Here is a 20,517-nt window from a genome sequence, read left to right on the forward strand (position 1 = left end):
TTTACAAATCACACATTGGACTTAGCAGCCACCTCAGAATCCATCAAATCAGAATAGAAGCAAATCATCCTTTATCCAAAACAATCCACCTAGGAAGGGTTAACATTTGCTGTTGCAGTTTCATGTAAACCAAGCAGAGCACATTGACAAAACCCATACTGAGATAATACAATCTGCTGAGAGATCAGCATGGCACACACCCTCTTGAGTGAGCTGCTGGAGGACATCTGAACTATCTTTGTATCTGTGTTTTTATAAACCCATAGGAAGTCCATAGCCCTATCTCTCACGGACAATGAAGTCTGAGTGTGTATCATGTGGTGTATTGGAACCTGATGGTGAATAAATCTCTCAAAGATACTTTGTAATTAGATGGTGCTGGGTTTTTGTCCCAGATATGGGCTATATATGTGGAAATGTCTGGTCATACACTGATACATCTCCTCTTTCTCTTTAAGAAAACGAAGAGCTGCAAATGCTGGAGATCTAGGGTGGCACGGTGGCTCAGTGGTTAGCACTGCAGCCTCACAGCACCAGAGACCCAGGTTTGATTCCAGCCTCGGGCAACTGTCTGTGTGGAGTTTGCGCATTGTCCCTGTGTCTGCGTGGGTTTCCTCCGGGTGCTCCGGTTTCCTCCCACAGTCCAAAGATGTGCAGGCTAGGTGGACCTGCCATGCTAAATTGCCCGTAGTGTTCAGGGGTGTGTGGGTTATAGGGGGAACGGGTCTGGGTGGGATGCTTCAAGGGGCAGTGTGGACTTGCTGGGCTGAAGGGCCTGTTTCCACTCTGTAGGGAATCTAAAAAAAAGTTGGCAAAGGAGTGTGAAGTGTAAATTACATTCCTTACAGCAAGCTGGAGATTCTCAGTAATGTAAAAAATTAAGTACAATGCAATCCTGAGTGAGCTGTAATATCTGCATCATCACTCCACAAGGAGACAGATTTTTAGGATGACTCATTGGTAAAATGCAGTCTCCTGATATATTGCTCGAGGGTAGGGTCATGTGATTGTAGAGGACTGCTTTCTGAGGGACCTGAATAGAGGCTGTGGCTTCCTGCTGCCTTCTTGCCTGCTCAAGCCTTGTAGCTAGACTCAGCAGGAGTTGTTTTGCCTCCAGCATTGCTTAACTCCACCACACCCGCCTTCCAACAGTCCCTAACAATCATATATGATATCTTACGTTCAACCACACTCTCACTTGACACAAGGCCACAAGCCAAAATCTACATCTTGAAACTTTCACTCGCAGATAGCTTTTCAAACACAATAGCCATACTACCCAAACAGACTGAATGAAACTTACTGACACATTTCCCACCATCTCACAGGGCAAGTTGTCACAGATTGGAAGTAGCAGATGCTAAACTACAAAGAATAAGTGCCCCTTTATGTTGATGGAGGAGACAGTGGTCACCATTTAATGAGGAGCCATTAACTACTCCGAGGAAGGGCTGCTGGACCTGAAACATTAACTCTGTTTTTTCCTTCACAGATGCTGCCAGACCTGCTGAGCTTCTCCAGCAACTTTGTTTTTGTCCCTGATTTACAGCATCCACAGTTCTTTCGGTTTTTATTTTGTATAGTGATGGGTATCTGCAATTGTTCCAGTTATGCCTGCCTCTTTGTGGAGTACATGGAACATTCCTTGTTACAGTTCCACTCAGGCTCCAACTCACAATACTTTTCATCAAGGCTGCTTCTTGAGCTCAACCAGATTTGGAAACGTTCATTAATTTTACTTCAAACTTCCATCCTTCTCTCACCTTCACCTGGTCCATGTCTGACTCTTCACTTCCTTTCCTTGACTTCATTTTTGCCATTTCTTTGAGATAGGTTATCACCCATATCCATTACAAACTCACAGGATTCCAGAGTTCAATGCCATCTCAATTACATCTCCTTACACCTTGCTTCTTCTAGGGATTCTATTCTATTCTCCTAGTTTCTCCACTTCCATTGCATCAGTTCCAATAATGCGACTTTCCACTTGGATGCTTCTGATGCATTCTTTTCCCTCCACGCTGGACTTTCCCATACCCATGGTTAATCGGGCCCTCAGCCATATCTGGCTCATTTCCTGGACTTTAGGCCTCACCCTCATCCCCAAAAACTGATAGGCTTTCCCTGTTGTCAATTTCCATTCCAAAACGTCTCCTCATTAAAATCATCAGCCATCATTAATTCCACCATCTCCAGCAAGGTATCACCATCAAACACATGTTCTCCTTCAATAAAAACAGGGACTGGTGATGAAGCTTTAGCAGATCTAGCAGCATTTGTGGGAAGAAAGCAGCATTAATATTCTGAATCTGGTCACTCTTCATCAAAACCAAACATATGTTCCCCTCCCCTCCACTGTCAGCATTCTGCGGAGATGGATGCCTCCATGACAATCTATTTGAATCCTTCATGAATTCTAACAGTTCCTCATTCCCCTGTGATACCCTCACATCCCAGTACTGAAGGTGCAACATTTGGCATTTCACCTCCTTCATTCTCAATATCCAAGATGGCTAACATATTTTCCAGGCAAAGCAGGATTTAATCTATAGTTCTTTTAATCCAGTCTGCTGTTTTCACTTTTTCTCTTCTTTTCAGGCATCAAGCCCCACAATATTCAACAACGCAAAGATACCCATGGCCGTCTGGAAACATCCTCTCCTCTCCTTCACTCTGACTGCATCCCCTCCCCCAACCCCACCTCCTCTTGAGTATTCGTCATCCCTCCTAACCTTCCACTCTCTGATGCTGAACGTTCTGTACTTAGTAAAGGCCTCAGCTTTATCCCTCTGTACCCCCACCTTAATGAATTTCAGGCTTGGCATGACATTGAACTCTTCTTCTGGCGTCTTTGCCTCCATGCCCATTTCTTTGTCTGGCAGCATCTGTGAAGGAAAAAACAAAGTTAACGTTTCAGGTCCGGCAGCTCTTCCTCGGAGTAGTTAATGGCTCCTCATTAAATGTCTCTTCATGGGGTATGTGGAACATTTCTTGTTCTTTTCCAGCCCCCACCCACAACTCTTTCTGCGATACATCAATGATATCGTCGGTGCTCTTCCCCCTCTCGTCTGGAATTGGAAAACTCATCAATTTCACCTCCAATTTCCACACTGCCTTCCTTTTCACTTGGTCTATCTCTGACTCCTCCCTTAACTTTCTCAACATGTCTGTTTCCACTTCCGGGATAGACTGGCCACTAATATCCATTACAAACCCACTGACTCTCACAGCTACCTGACTATATACCCTTACACCCCACTTCCTGGACAGATTCCATTCCATTCTCTCAGTTCCTCTGTCTCCATTGCATATGCTCCGATGAAGCCAACTTTGACAAGGAAACTTCTGAAATGCCCACCTTCTTCCTCAACCGAGGATTCCCCAGCACTGTTGTCAACAGGGCCCTCAACCATGTCCGACCCATCTCCCTCACTTCTGCCCTCACCCCTTCTCTTCCCTCCTGCAACAGTGATAGGGTTCCCCTTGTCCTTACCTACCATCCCACCAACATCCACATCCAGAAGATCATCAGACACCATTTCCACCACCTCCAGCAAGACATCACTATCAGACACATATTCCCCTCCCCTCCCTCGTCTGCCTTCCGTAGGGACTATTCCCTCTGGGACACCCTGGTCCACACTCCTTTCACCCCCAACACCTCCTCACAGCCCTACGGCACCTTCCCCTATAACCAGCGAAGGTGCAGCGCCTGCCCATTTACCTCCTCTCCCCCCAGTATCCAAGGGCCCAAACATACCTTCCAAGTGAAGCAACACTTCAGCTGCACTTCCCAGAATCTAGTCTGCTGTATTTGCTGCTCACAATGTGTTCTCCTTGACAGTGGGGAAACTAAGCGTAGACTGGGTGACTGCTTAGCAGAACTTGCAGAATAGATCCTGAACTACCTGTTGCCTGCCACTTTAACGTGCCACCCTGCTCCCTGCTGACATCTCTGTCTCTGGCTTGCTGCAGTGCTCCAGCAAAGCTCAAAGCAAGTTGGAAGAACAACACCTCTTTCTCCACTTGGGGACCCTGTAACCCTCTGGACTCAATATTGAGTTCAATAATTTTGGAGCCTAAACTCTCCCATGTCCCAGCCCACTAACCCACACACTTGTTATCACATAGCCTGCCATTACACATCGCCTATTGTTTGTCACTAACAATCACCATACACATCTATTCACCCTTCCAGCCAGATCATTATCAACTCTTTGACAGCCCAACTGCTCTTCCATCTCTTTGGGCTCTGTCCTATTGTTTACTCCTTACCCCATCTCCCTCCCCTCTTTCTGCATATAAACTAATGTTTTCCCAGCCACCATCAGTTCTGAGGAAGGGTCTCTGGACCTGAAACGTTAACTCTGTTTTTCCCTTCACAGATGTCGCCAGGCCTGCTGAACTTTTCTAGCAATTTTGTTTTTGCTGCTGTTTTCACTGCTGACAATGCAGTCTCCTTTAAGTTGGCAAGAGTCAATGTAGGCCGGGTGACTTCTTTGTGGAACACTTCCATTCTGACTGCTGGAATGACCCTGGCCTTCCATTTGCTTGCCTTTTCAATGAGTCATCTTGATCCCATGCTAGCATTTCCATCCTGGGCAATTTGGAGTCACAACCAAGCTTTTCTAGTTTGGCATTTTACAACATCTGAGGCTCAAAATTGATCTTCACAACTTCACAGCATGCCCTCTCTCATACATTTTGATTCACCCCAGCATCCAGCAGTATCTTATTTGTGTTTTGGTCTCAGAAGCATGGAGTCATTTGTTCTTTTCATACCTATTTTATGTTTCTATCACTCCTTTATCACCATTGGCTCTCTCTTTATCTTTTGCCTTGGGTACCCTCAACACTTACTCCATTCAGTTCTCCTCCCCTTCTGTCAACAGTGTGAAAAACATCATTTTTCAGTCCCTTTTAGTTCCAAAGAAGGTCAAAATGTTCAATTTGTTTCTCCCTCCACATGTAATGTGAGACCTGCTGGATTTCTCTAGCATTTTCTGTCTCTATTATGGAAGGAGATCTGCCTGTATTGAGGCACTAGGCAACTAGTGCTTGAGGAAGAATGTGACATGTACCATTTCATGGAGGGTAAGGTCACACATAATCTGAAGAAATTCAAGAGATGAAGTTATAAAAACCGGGCTTCTGAAGAAGGGTCAAATTCTTTGGGCACTAGGAACCATACCAGGAAGCAAGTGATCAACATGAGGGAGAATGAAAACACCAAGCACCATCTGGTAAAAAAGTTTTTTGCAGGTGTTGGGAGACATTGGAATGGTGTCCATCTACAGTAACAGTCTTGAGGAGCAACCCATGATGGAATCATTATGGCTGATTTTTCAAGCAGCATCTCGTCATTGTGCCAGTGTTACAGAAGAAGTTCAGACTGGTTGCTTTGCAACTCTGGAAATATTTCTGTCATGTGTCTTCTAACATATACCACACTATTTTCACATGGTCTTCTGCTGAGAACTTTTCTCCATGACCTTCTCTTATCTTTTCAAGAAATTTGTTCTTCCTTGTGCGACTTTTGCTCATTCACCAAGCCATGCTCTCTATTAAGACAAAGTCCAATTGGCCACCTATATCTGCAAACAACTGTTTCATTTGGAAGTGTCAAAAGACGTACTTCAGCCCTGTAACATGTAACAAATTTGAAAAAGCACCCAGAGCGTGTAGGATTGGAGCAAATGGCAGAAGGAATACCTGAGAGGTAATGATCCCTTTAAGTGGCAGCGATGAGATTTTCCATCATGCCACTGAAGACATGTGTAGCTGTGTAAGAATAAGCGAAAACATTTGTTAAGCACAGAGGTCACAAATAGCAATGTTGGTGTCAAAATTTGAATTGCATACTAATTGATGTCACAATCTTCCAACTGTAAATGCTAACAGCAAATGTTAGGTGGGTGTGGACTGAGTACTTCACCAATGTAACATCCAATTATGCATTTCATGACAGATGTGTGTACATTTGTCAGAGATATAAATAAAACCCAATAAATAGATGCTAACATTGTACTTTTAGCCTGCATTCCATCATGTGGATGAAAGTTCTTGCAGCCTTAAATATAAAAATAACTTTACACCCTAGAAATTTCAAGCTTATAGTTTTTTGTCTATTGTCAGGAAGATATTGACTGTGTCAGAGGTTGCATTTTATAATCACTGAGAGAATTCAACACGTCTGAGAGATTCACAGCAAGGTTTCTGAAAGTCACAAGTCATATTCTCTAACCTGATTGAGTTCTGTAAGGAATTGACTACTGAGGTGCACAATGGTACTTCTGTTGATATTATTCATCATAATTTCTAGAAAATGTTCAATAAAGTGTGACATGGAGAGTTATTGGATAAAATTAGAACACATGAGATTTTGTTTCAGATATTATTCTGGATAGGAAATTGCTTGGAATCTCACAGACATAATGATGGTTACTAGGAATAGATTATGATCAGCCTGGAGTTTTAGAAGGCACAGTTGAAATCATTACATTTTGTCATTTTCATTAGAGGCTGTGATGAAAGCATGAATTGAATCAATCATGTAATGGATATAAATTTAATATTGTCTTTTAAGAAAACAAACTTACAAATTCTTGAGTGAATAGCACATTTCTAGATAACAAGAAAATTTCATAGAATAGAACTCATGCAGTATGGAAACAGGCCCTTTGGCCCAGCAAATCCACACTGACCCTCACAGCATTACACTCAGGCACATTGCCCTATGACCCACCTAACCTGCACATCCCTGAACACTATAGGTAATTTAGCATGGCCAATCCACCGAGCCTGCACATCTTTGGACTGTGAGAGGAAACCCATGCAGACACGGGGAGAATGTGTAAACTCCACACAGACAGCCACTCGAGGGTAGAATCAAACCCAGGTCCCTGGCGCTGTGAGGTAGCAGTGCTAACCACTGAGCCACCATGCCACTCCATTTCAAGACCAAAATATCGCTGACACTGAGTTCTGAAATATAAACAGAAAACACTGGAAATACTCAACAAGTCTAGCAGCATTCATTAAGGGAAAGTATCAGAGTTAACAGTTCAGGTTAACAGGTAACAGTTAGGATTAGCACATGGTGAGTCTCGAGGAATGACTGCACATCAGACAGGACTGGAGAAAAGTTCCAACCTGTGCCAGTTCACTAGAGGTTGCAGACAAACTCTGTCACAAAGAGCTTAAATGACAACTTAAATTGAATGGAATTTAGGAGAATGCTGATGGTCACTCACATTGAATTGCTATTTTCAGGGATGCCTCAGAGCATCTCTTCATTGTCAAAGAGCATGGAGGAGTGAGTCTCTAAATGAGTACAGGATCGTGGCAGGATTTCAAGCTCATCCATTGGTGTGTAGCTAATTTCATAAGAACACTCGTGGATCAGCAATGTTGCAGGGTTCAGTGGTGGATATCTCAGCTTCTATTCCAATAGAAATACAGAAAATAGCAACAGAGGTTGGCCATTTGGCCCTTCAAACCTGTTCCACCATTCAGTATAATCATGACAGTTCACTCCAACTCAAAACCCTGTTCCATAGGTTTGATCCCTATGGCCATAGAACTATATGTATCACTTTCTTGAAAACATTCAATGGTTTAGTGACAACCACGTTCTGTGGAAGAGAATTACACAGGCTCAACAATCACTCATTTAAGAAGTTACTCCTCATCTCAGTATTAAATGGCCTACATTGTATCCTTAGACTGGGATTCGTAGTTCTGGACTCCCTAGTATTCAGGAATTTCCTTCCTACTTTTACCTTGTCTAACACTGTTAGAATTTTATAAGTCTCTATGAGGCTGCCGCTTTCATTTCTCTAAACTCAAGTCCTCATCGACCCTGTCACTCTTCATACATCATCAGAATGGGAATCCCAAGATTCAGTCTGGTCAACACAGGCAGAAGTGGCTCAATCTCTCAGGGCTGCAGTGGAAGCTTAGACTGATGTGTTGAGAGTCATGTTTGGTGACATGCTCAGACTGTTGACACATGGCTATGGGTAACAGTGCCCAAAGGGCCTAACAGATCCTCACTGCAGTCCAGCAATCTGTGTTCGGTACTTGTGTTACACAGGAACCTTTGGCCCCCTGCCTGGACACTGGCATTTTTGCTCCCACCACTGCCAACCTACCCTTGTGCTAAGTTTGAGGCAGGTATGCAGCATCACAATCAGTCTTCTAACTGCAAATTTATCTGCTCTCTGCCTGTTATCAGTAGGAAGATAATGGAGTCACCTTTTCCTTGTATATGGGGCCTCTGTCACTTCCTTGAAGCAGTGATAGATGGCTGAATGTGGGTTATTGCTCACATGGCTGCAAATTTCCATTGCATGGAAAATTAGAATCAATGTGTTCTTGCAAGTCACTGGCAATACATTCGTCACCCCACTTTGAGACTTCAGTTTGGGTCAGAAAGTCAGTCAGATGCAGTTTAATCACTGCCTCCTTAATAAAACACAAATGCCTTTCACACTGTTCTGCAGCTGTTGTGGACTTTAAGGTCACTTGGCGGATCCAACTTTTTTTACTGCGGTTTCTCCTCCTCCTTCTAACTTGCACATAGTTTCATCTCTGCTGTTTGTGCACCATTTCCAAATCCTGATGGCTTCCAAGAGGGGCTATAGCTATTGCTTCCATTACAGAATGCAAGTTTTCTCCTGACAGTTCTCTCAATACATCTCACCACTCTGTTAAGATCTAGCAACACACCTCCCAAATCCAAAGGGTAAGGTTCTTATAGCAACATTAAAAAAAGGATGTCTACGAACCCTGTCGCAGCAAAAAAGTTAAAAACATCTCAATCTAAGGTTGGATAGTCAGTCCTTAAAATGGTATGAATGCAAACCTAGGTGTGATAAGAGAGGACGTTAACTGGAGCTTCATTTCCAAGATGGCAGACTGTTTTCCAATTGCTATTTTCGGCTGTTTGACATCACAGCTTGCCTAATCTACATGCTCTGGTATACATGCAGCCCACCTTCATGAGTGTCCTTTTGTCAGGTTGCAGTGGAAATAACTGGAAGTATTCTGCCTGATATTATTGCAGCTTTATAGTTCAATAGCACTGCTCCATAGAAAAATAACAGTAAAACCAGTGAAAGAGAAATATTGATATTGTATACTTCAAAATGGAGGTCTGTACAACAAGAATGCTCATTTTCAAGCATTACATTGTTATTTTACTATTTTTCCTTGTGGGCTGCACTAGCAGTGCTCCAGAGCCCAAATTTGCAGCCTGTAAGTTTGTTGAAGCAATTCCAAAGTTGGTGATTGATGAACATTGCAGCATATTTCCTATATTGATCTTCAAAACCTTTTAATAAAACGCTGCAAAAAGCCAGCTGAGTAAACTTGGGTCTCCTAGGATTGGTTGACATTTTTACGTTGAATAATTAATTGGTGTTATTTGCACTGATATAGGAAGTTATTAATGATAACTGCCTCTGCCTCTGTGAAGCAGAACCAATCACAAATGGAACTCCTCAACAATGATATTTGGTCTATTGTTTTACAATGCACTCATAAATGATCTGGATGCATGTGATTGGGGAAGTTTACAAATTAGATGAAGATGGCAGCTGGGTTAAAACCTGTAATGAAATAGTTAGATCTCAACATATTAAAGGACATATCTATGGGAGGCAGACACCTTCCAATACAGCATGCTTTATTTAGACAATCAATGACATGTACGTACTATGCAGGAATGCTTATTTAATGTTGATTGATGGGAAAAAATTAAAATTACAAGTCACAAAGCATCGAAGGCTTCTGGCCAGTACAATAAGACAAAAGCACATAAGGTGTAAGGATTTATAAAACAGACAACCAAATACATGAAAACGTAGAATTAGGCTAGGAGCCAAGAGTTACTTCTTTTATTAGAGATGGTCATTGTCTGGAGGTGATGCAGGATGATTGTTTCATGAACACATAACAACACAAGCCTGCATGCTGGCCACGTCTTTGCCAATGTCATTACAGACTGTTTCATTATCTGTAGAGTTGTGAAAATAATTGAGCTGCCAAAACGTCCGTGAATATTCCCACTTGGGACGACATGATTTGAAGAAAAATAATTGATTAAGCAACTGAGGAAACTCCAGCCCATGAAGTGAATCGGAGAACTCCTGCAGTGACTTTGTGAGGCTGAAATGACTGATCTCCGGCAACCGCAACCATCTTACTTTCTCTGGGTTTGACTCCAGGAAGATGAGGACTTTTCCCCATATTTTGATTGACTTCAATTTTGCTAGGAGTCTGTGACACCAACCTCAGTCAAACACTGCCTGAAGCCAAAGTAAACCCTCGAACCTCGCCTCTGGAGTTCAGCTCTTTTGCCCTTGAACTGAAAGCTTTATTGCGCTTTAGAGCCAAATGGACCTGGAACCCAAACTGAGCAGCAGTAAGCAAGCTATTGGTGGGTTGGTAACAACATGGCTAAAGACACCACTTATTCCTTGACTTGATTGAGAATAGATAAGTAAGGCAGTAAGGTATTAGCCTTGTCCTGCCCTAATGAACACAATGTATCAGGACAATGTTTCTTGTTGTTGGACTTTAGCATGTTCAGCAGCATTTAGAGTGTACCAGTCTTCTTAACAGCAAAGATGTTTTTAACAGCTACATCTCCCAGGTCAGCTTTGTGCCCTGCAATGTCCTTATTTTTGAATCGGCCTACCCCTCCTCCTTTGCAATAAGGCTTTTTTTTTATTGTAGAATTGCCTAAATCAGAATATATAACAATCAGCAAGGAGAATATTCCTGCTTTCCCAGTCCTGCCTTATCTCTTGAGAAATGCGAAGAGCCATTTCAAAGTGCTCATGTTATCCTCAAAAAGAGAGAAGGGATTTAGACCTAACCTCCATTGCAGTCACATATTGGCTTCATTATCTGAATAAGAGAGCATAGCCTTTGACTTTAACAGATATCTTCCTTTTTCCTTACACTTGAAGTAAGTACAAAAGACTGTTTTCAAAGGAATTTACTGTAAGTGAATTCTAGGAAGCTGACATTGAGAAGCATAAAATAGTGTTTTTGACCTCTGAGGGGCTGTCTACTATGGCAGTCATGAATCACATTTTTTATTCATATAGAACCATGTATTTTGAGAGTATTGTAATGACATTGACAGCCCTGACATGCCACTGTTGCAAGTCAGTGGAAAAGGATATTAAAGCGTGCATCTTGTAGGGCAAAACGTCGGCCACTCACTTGCAACATCTGCAAACAGACCCCCAAATAAACTGGAGTCAATGGGTATTGGGGGAAATATCTTCACTGGTTGGAGTCATATCTGGCACAAGAGAAGATGGTTGCAGTTGTTGGAAGTCAGTCATTTCAGTTTCAGCACACATCTGTAGGAATTCCTCAGTATAGTGTTCTTGACCCAATCATCTTTAGCTAGTTCATCAATGCCCTTCTATCTATCATAAGGTATGAAGTGGAGGTGTTCACTGATGATTGCACCCATTGTTCAACACCATTCACATTTCCTCAGATACTGATGTAGTCCATGTCCAAATTCCAATATCCTATTTTAGGTTCATGAGTGCCATGTAATATTTGCACCACACAAGTGCAAGAAAATGACCATCTCCAACAAGAGATGTTCTTTGAAAATTCAATTGCATTGCCATCACTGAATTCCCTACTATCAATATCCTGGGAGTTACCATTGATCAGAAACTGTATTGGACTAATCATATATATGCTGAGGCTACAAGAACAGGTCAGACGATAGGATTATTGCAGTTAGACAATCATCAAGGCACACATCAGATATATGATATAACACTCCCCACTTGTCTGGAAGACTGAAGCTACAACACTCTTGATGTTTGACACCACCCAGGACAAAGCAGCCCACTTACAGGCACCACATCCACAGTCATTTAATCCTTCCACTACTGGTGCTCAGTAACAGGGCCGTGTACCATATATAAGATGCACTTGTATCCCTATGTTAAAGATGGGAGTATGTCAAAGCTCCATAGCTACTTCCTATTAAAGCTAAGAAGACATCTTTAAACTAGCCTGATAAGATTAGAACAGATGAGGCTGTATGTTAACAGTTGAGGAATCTGGAACTCAAATCCCCTCAAATGCACCCACTTCTGACTTGTGGAAGGCAGATGACCATTCTTCACGAATATGCTCCCAAAATATAGATCATTTCTTGAAGAAAGTTGATTATATTGCATGCTTCCAACTTTAAAATATCTTTTAGAGTTAAAGGCTGCTAGTTACCTCAGGCTTGGGACACTAACAGCTATAAGAGGTGTGGAGGACTAATTTCAGCAGTTATGCTCCCTTCTTGCACTGCTTCCGAGGAACAGTACAGTTCTCCTATGTCCACAAGAGCAAAACTACTTCATACCCCCGATCTGAAACACTCCCAATCAGGAAAAAAAATTGAAACTTGTTTTCACCATTCAATTCAACAGGAAAATTGCTTTACCCTCATTTCTGTACGTTTTGACTGCTACCACTTCCTCCCACCCACTGAACACTGTGATCCAAGACGTTGAAGCCAGTGCTGCTCAGTCATTCCCACGTAGGTTTGTTTGGTCGAGTAGAAGCAATGGGTACTATGTTGATGGCTGCAGACAGTCTGCCTCCGGTACCATCTAACGAACTTTCTCTGCTCCTGCTCTGTTAAGCGGAATGATTTTGATCAACGGTACTAAGCATCTTGTCTTGGAAATTTTTTCCAGTAATCAACAAAGAAACATCACTGTCTTAAGGTCCCAGCTCCTGAAACATAACAGGCAGTCCCCGAACAAAATTAGCATGCCATGTGAACGGCACATTAATATAGCAAGTTTGCAGGCTCTGCAGTTAAGTAATATTCATGCGGCACATTTACATTGGTAATCAGCAGAATGCATAGTCTTTGTCAGAGTCTGCTCATTGGCCTGAAGTAATTTCACACAGTGCCTACATTGGGCAGAAAGCGCGTGGGTTCAATAACTCGATAAATTTCTATCCCCAACCATACAAACAGGGCTGGCAAGCCTTTATGCTGCATCAGTTTCCAGGCTATTGAAGGCATTGAGAAGATTAATGACAACAAGCTAAGGATATTTACTGCTGCTCTTATAATAGACTCTTTATACCACATACATATGGAAATAACTTGAGGTAAAAACTTTATTTTCCATGAAATAATTAACATTATGCTAGCACCTAATACTTCTTCCACCATCAATAGTAAGCTGCAAATTTGTGACTTCTTTTTTCTTCTACAGTTTTATTTTAAAATGGAAATATTGATCATTTAAATTTTATCCAGAAGCCTACACTGTGAGTAGAAAAGCCAATATAGGCTGTGTCCATGTTTCGTGAAAGCCCGTGGGAACATCACATTGTGGTGAAATGAAAAAGAAAAGAAAAATCAGCAGCCTGAATCTGTTCATGTGAAAAGATGGATGTAGTCACTGCACTGACAGCATAATTCTTTATGAAATGTTACTGGAGCAGATAGAAAGCCTGCTTCTTTTAGTTTTTAGCATTGGGGACAGTGGAGAAGGTTAGGAGACTGAATTAATAAAGTAAGCCATTGAAGTGAATTTTCAGAAGGATTAGTAGGACAATTGGAAAGGGCTCTGTGTTTCAAAACCCGTCTTTGATTACTTTGGATTCTTAACTGTCTGACTGGGAATGTGTGATAACCAGATCTGGAAATTGCACAAAGCCATTGTGTGACTAAGCCTTTCTATCACTCACCATTCACCAGGGAATGTAGAATGATGGCATGTGATAAAGATGGAGCGTGCAGCAGATGCAGCTGTATCACAGCATAGTGTTAGTAATGCACATTGTCTCTACAGATCAGTCCAAGCTTTCCAGATGGAAGCAATACTCTGCATTAAATAAGAAAATAAACTTGCACATAGCTTTAAATGTCAGCATTTAATTTTCCAAAAGATACTTAAGAATTTTTTGGGGAAGCAGGAAAGGTAATCTGCATTTATGAAGCAGAAGTCATTATTTTAAAATGTCCCATGTCACAATACAGCCGATAAAAGATTTTTCACGTCTGCATTGCTCAGACATATATGATACATGACAAAATCCTTCTTTTTTAAATGCTGGGTGTATGGTAATTGTTAGTAAGTGTGGCAGGAGAGCTCCCTGTTCTCATGCAAAATTGCATCATGGTATACTTTTCAACCATTGAAGAAACACAGAGGCCTTTGGTTTAGTGAGGAAAGCACCTTCAACATGCAGCACATCATTGAAACATCTGCAGCTAGGGCCTAGACACATTATCTCCTGATTCTTGAATCCCAAAATCATAGAATGGTTGCATCAGGAAAGTGATATGTCCATCATGTCAATGCTGGTTCTTATAAGAGCAACTCCTCTAATCCCACAATTCTACCTTTACACTGAATCTTTCAACCTTCTTTCTTTCCCTTAGTATCCTTAACAATGTCTATTTGGAAGCTACAGCTGTATTTGCCTCCATCTAAGTTCATGCATTCTGGATTCTAGCAGCCTGGTATATTAAAAAAAAATGTTCATGTTACTGTTTTCTTTTGGCAACAAACACTTTTTTTTCTTGTTTAGTCTGTCTGGATCCCTCATGATTTTAAACATTTCTATTCCCCCCTTTAAGCTTGTCTTCTCTTCTCTGCAAAGAACAGGCAGTTTCTCCAAACTATCTCCTGAATTTTCTCATGCCTGGAATCATTCTTGTAAATATTTTTTACACCCTCTCAAAAGCTTTCATATTTTCCCAAAGTTTCAATGTCCACAATTGTTCACAGTGCCCCGTTGAAGCCAAACCATAATTTTAAAAAGTTTCATGTTAACTTTCTTCTTGTTGTTCCCTATGTTTCCATTTGTAAAGCTTAGAATTTGTAATGCTTTTTGAGCAACTTTTCAATCTGGTGCATAACCTTCAAGCACTTATGCACATTTATTCCAGCCTTTGGTGTTTCTGCATCATTTTTATAATTGTGCCCTTTATTTTCAATTGTGTTTCCAGGATTTTCCGACCAAAATAAATCACTTCATATTTCTCTGCAGTGAATTTAATCTGACTTGTGATGTCTTGGAGTCCCACATCTATCTCATAGATATGTATTGAGAAAAACAGTGGGATTCATAATGAATTCTTGGAAACACGCTATAACTGAAGGAGCCTGAAAAATAACAGTTTTTTTATGCATTCGTGGGTTGAGAATATCAATTGCTGGGCCAGTGTTTAATGCCCATCTCAAAGGGCAGTTAAGAGTCAATCACATTTCAATGAGTCACATGTAGATGAGGCAAGATAACATAGCAGCTCCTTCCCTAAAATACATTAGTGAGTCAGATGGGTTTTTCTGACAATCAACACAAGTATTAATTCCAGACTTTTGTTTTGGAATTCAAATTTCACCATTTGCCATGGCAGGACTTGATCTTAGGTGCCCAGAACATTACCTGGGTCTCTGGATTAACAGCCCAGCAATAATATCATTTACCATTGCTTTCCCCCTGAAGTGTTTCACTCTACCTTCTCTCTCCTATCACACATCCAGCCCATCACAGTTCTAATTATTCAATATGCTTCAACAATGCTGGCGGGTTTATTACGTATCACCTTTAGCAATAACTTTTTGAAAGTGCACCTCTTTGCCAATTTTTAGATCACCGAGTTCCTTGATTACCTTTTTTTGATTATGTTACCTATCATTCACACCCTTGTTTGGTTTCATCATTCCTTCTATCTCTTTCATCAATCAAGTCACTTAGATGCCGTTTGTTCAGATATTTTCCTTGCAGGAATATAGTTCAACTATACACAAACTATCTCCTCATTTTAAGGCAACCTGCTGTTCTATAGTTCTGTCTGCCAATCTTTACTCTCAGTTTAACTGGGTCCATTTTCAGCCCACTGAAATTGAGCCTTTTCCCATCTAGTAATTCTACTTCATATTGCTCTTTGTCTCTTTCCGTGGCTAACCCTTTTCTTGCAATACTATGATCACTATTCCCTACAAATTCCTTGACTGATATTTGATTCATTTGACTCATTTCATTTCTAATGCCTCCTTTCTAGTTAGGGTAGAAAACTACTGATAAGGAAAATTCTCCCGAACACAATTAAAACCTCTTCTCCATCTCTTTTCTTTACACTATACAATCATATACTATATTAGGATGACTAAGGTTCCACATTATCACCATTGAATAGAATTTCACCTCTGTGTAGGCTATTTGCAAATGTGCTGCTCTATACCTTCACCATTAATGGGTTGCCTATAGGATAGACCTTGTGGCATAAAGGTACCTCAATTGTGACTTCATCCTAGCCAAATAAATTAATTCCTTCACTCCTCCAGGACATTCTCTTTCTGTAGCATTGCAATTACCTTTATAATCATTATGGCAATCTCTTTTCCTTTCTTTTATTTCATAACTTTCCTGAACATCTTGCATTCAGGATTATTTCTTAGTCATGTCCCTATTATTGCTCAACATCATATTCCCATGTTGTTATTTGCAACAGTGGTAACATTGGTCATAAAAATTATACCACAATTAATGTATTTGCATACAAGCATTGTATGCGAAATTTAAAATTAATGCAGCATATTTTTATCTCATATCTTCAGAAACCAGAGTGCTACTACTTCGGTTGCCCTGTCAACCTTGTTGTGGACATTGTCCATCAGTCTCTGGCAGTAGCTTGATTTCCTGTCAATTTCAACTTCCATCTCTTAATGGTAACATCATTCACGTCAGCTTCAGCTGGGAGTCAGAATTGGAGTATGTAAGTAATTCCTGCAAGTTAAAACCTTACAAACCCCTGAGCTTCTTCTTCATTCCTCCCTCAAACCTCACCTTAGAATCATTGTAGCAAAGGCTCATTTTATTGGCCCACCCTTAGCTTGGCAATGATTGTTTAGATCACCTCTCTGGAAAACCATTGGTAACATACCTTTATATTAAAGGCTCTATGTCTGCTGCTCTATGTAAAGGCAGAATTTGAGATTGGTGTTCCATCCCTGAAAGATGTAATTTAATGGGTGGGAACTCACACTTGGGCATTGAAGCTGGAACGACTCTGATCTATTTCCCATGGCCAAACCTCATAATTAATGTGGTCAGCTTTCTGATGTGACTTACTGATAAAGGAAAAAGAAAAATGAAAACATAGTGGAAAATTAACTGGCGCACATTCCCTGTAGCAATTTCTGTATATTGGGTGAGGGTGAGGAAATAGAGACAGGGAACTGTAAGCATTGTCAATCTGGGATTGGGGAGATGTCACATGATTGCCTGAGCACACTGTCAAAGTCATTTGGAAGAATGTCCCATCGGCAGAACCTTCCAACAAACACAAAGCGTAGCTTGCCTGGTGCTGAGAAGCGCACTGTGCACCAGATCCTTCATGTACACCTTGACCCTCTCCTCCACTATATTCTGCCCTTGGAGTGGCTGTGGGAGGAAGAGACTGTCACACACCTCCTTCTGGAATGTATCTTTGCAAAGAAGGTCTGGAGAGAGATGCAATTTTTTTTTGAGGTTTGTCTGGGTAGTTCTATGGGATATCTAATCCCAATATGTTGTTTGTGTTTTCTTTTCTCTGCAAATACTGTATGGATTGATTGAGAAACATTGCATACATTTATCTTTTATGCCAGTAGGCCTATCCTATAGGCAACCAATTAGTGAGAAGATATAGAACAGCACATTTGCAGATAAATATATACATATCTTTTTTCTATGAATAAAGTATATTTTTGCAATTAAAATCATCTCGGTTGTGGAGATGTTTTCCAATTTTCCCATGACTGACAGGAACCTTGGTATCACTGCTCTGAAAATAGCTATTACATCATGTGCCTGCAATGACACTGGGCAGTGAAATTCCAAGTAACAAAACAGCAAGGTAGTGGCATAGTGGTAATGTCACTGGACTACTAATCCAAAATCTCAAGCTTGTATTAATGAGACATGGGAGATGTGAAATTTGAATGTAATAAAATGCTGGAAAGAAAAGCTAACCTATTAATTGTTATGAATCATTGTCAACTGCCATAAAAACCACTTCAGGTTCACTAAAGTCCTTTAAGAAAGAAAATTATCCATCCTCACTTGACCTTATCACATTCAATACTCAGATCCATTCATTTCCTTTGGGTGGCCTGGCCTTTCAATTCCAGCTACTGAAGCTCAGAATTTGATTGATATCTTTAAGCCCAAAGCAATGTGATTGATTCTTATGTATCCTCTGAAATGGTCTAGCAAACCATTTGGTTGTATCAAAACGACTATGAAGTCGAATCAAAGGAATGAAATCAGATGGATTACCCAGCATTGTCCGAGGCATCATTCACAATTCCTCAGATAATGTAGCAGTCTGTGTCTGAATGTAACAATACCTCAACAGCAGCAAGGATTGGGCTGATAAGTGATAAGTAACCTTCATGTCACGTGAGTGTTAGCAATGACCATCCTGAGCAAGAGGGAGTCTGGCCATTGTTCTTTGATATTCAATAGCATTACCATTGCCGAAATCCCTCACTATCAACCACCTGCAGCTTACTGTTGACGAGAAACTGAACTTGACCAGCCATATACAAACTGTGATGAGAAGGGTGGCTCATTAGCGAGCAATTCTGAGTTGAGAAGCTCACCTCCTGTTTTCCCAAAGCCTCTCCACCAGCTACACACACCGCTCAGGAATGTGATGGAACACTCTTCATTTGCCCAGGAGGGTGCATCTCAAACAACACTCAAGAAGCTTGACACCATCCACACCAAATTAGCCCACTTATTTGGCCACTTTATCGATGCCTTTAGCAAATCACTTTCTCTACCAATGATAACAGCAGTGTTCATGATCTCTTTGATGCACTGCAGTAACACACCAAGGCCTCTTTGCCATATTTAACAATATTCATCCAGAGTGTTGCATTCCATTCAAGAGGTGGAAGTACTGTCATTAGGAAAGACAAAAATAAATTGTATGTTTCATGTATTTTCAAATTTATCAGTCAGGATGAAGTGCTTCTCATTTTATAAAGTTGATTCAGCCAAGGAACAAGTAAGTTTTAAAACAAAGTGTAAAGTAATGATCTAATGTAATGATAAATATGACATTTTCAGCACGAAAAGAAAACTTACAAAAATATATACATCAATCCACAATGATAAAATAGAATTATGCATTTATTATTCAACAGAAATATATGCTTTGCCCAATAGTTTAAAATTGGCCCTTGTCTGAGTTGACTCAGCTCTACTTCATTACAGTGTTAAAACCAGTCAGCAGTCTGAAGCCACTCTCCTCAGTAGCACATCTTCGTGAAGTGAATGAGAAGATGATAGGTGCTTTGTGCAGATGATCAGTTATGTGCAACACTGAGATATCAATCAAATTCTGAGCTTCAGTAGCTGGAGTGAAAGGCCAGACGACCCACAGAAAATGGATCTGAGTACTGAATGTAATCAGGTCCAAAGTGGTTGCAACTTTGAATGATACCTGTTCGGCTGAAGTCTTTATTTCTGGTAGTGCACCACAGGATTTATTTTTAATGGATTTGATATGCTTCACACAGTTGGATAATATTGTGAATCTTCACTCATAGCAAAAAAGCAAAACAACCTATTGACCTGTGAATGAACCATGTGCTTGAACTTCATATTTGGTCACTCTTTGGCGACAAATCTTTTATAAACAAGGCAAGGCAATGACATTTTTTGTGCATTTTAGTTACAAACCTTTCATCCCAGTAACTGCAGTAGGATTTTAATCTACTTGATCCACATCTAGTTTCCACGTACACTTCTTCAAAGAGACAGTTACAATGTCTTAGGTAAGAAAAGCCCTAGTCCACCACTATAATTCCCAACCCCGCACTGCCCGCTTCTATCTCCTTCCCAAAATCCACAAACCCGCCTGCCCTGGTGAACCCATTGTCTCCGCCTGCTCCTGCCTACCGAACTCATCTCCACCTATCTGGACTCCATTTCCTCCCCTTTGGTCAGGAACTCACTATCTACATCCATCACACCATCCAGGCACTCCACCTCCTCCAGAACTTCCAGTTCCCTGGTCCCCAACACCTCATTTTCACCATGGGCGCCCAGTCCCTATACACTTGCATTCCGGATGCAGATGGCCTAAAGGCCCTCCGCCTCTTCCTGTCCCACAGACCCGACCAGTCCCCGTCCACCGACACCCTCGTCCGCCGAGCCGAATTCTTCCTCACCCTCAACAACTTCCTCTTTCGATTCCTCCCACTTCCTGCAGACAAAGGGGGTGGCCATGGGTACCCACATGGGCCCAAGCTATGCCTGCCTCTTTGTAGGCTATGTGGAACAATCCCTCTTCTGTACCTACACTGGCCCCAAACCCCACCTCTTCCTCCGTTACATTGATGACTGTTTCGGAACCGCCTTGTGCCCCCACAAGGAGCTCAAACAGTTCATCCACTTCACCAACACCTTCCACCCCAACCTCAACTTCACTTGGACCATCTCCAACACATC

The sequence above is a fragment of the Stegostoma tigrinum genome, chromosome 1 (genome assembly GCF_030684315.1).
Source record: "Stegostoma tigrinum isolate sSteTig4 chromosome 1, sSteTig4.hap1, whole genome shotgun sequence".
In the NCBI taxonomy this organism is placed as follows: domain Eukaryota; kingdom Metazoa; phylum Chordata; class Chondrichthyes; order Orectolobiformes; family Stegostomatidae; genus Stegostoma; species Stegostoma tigrinum.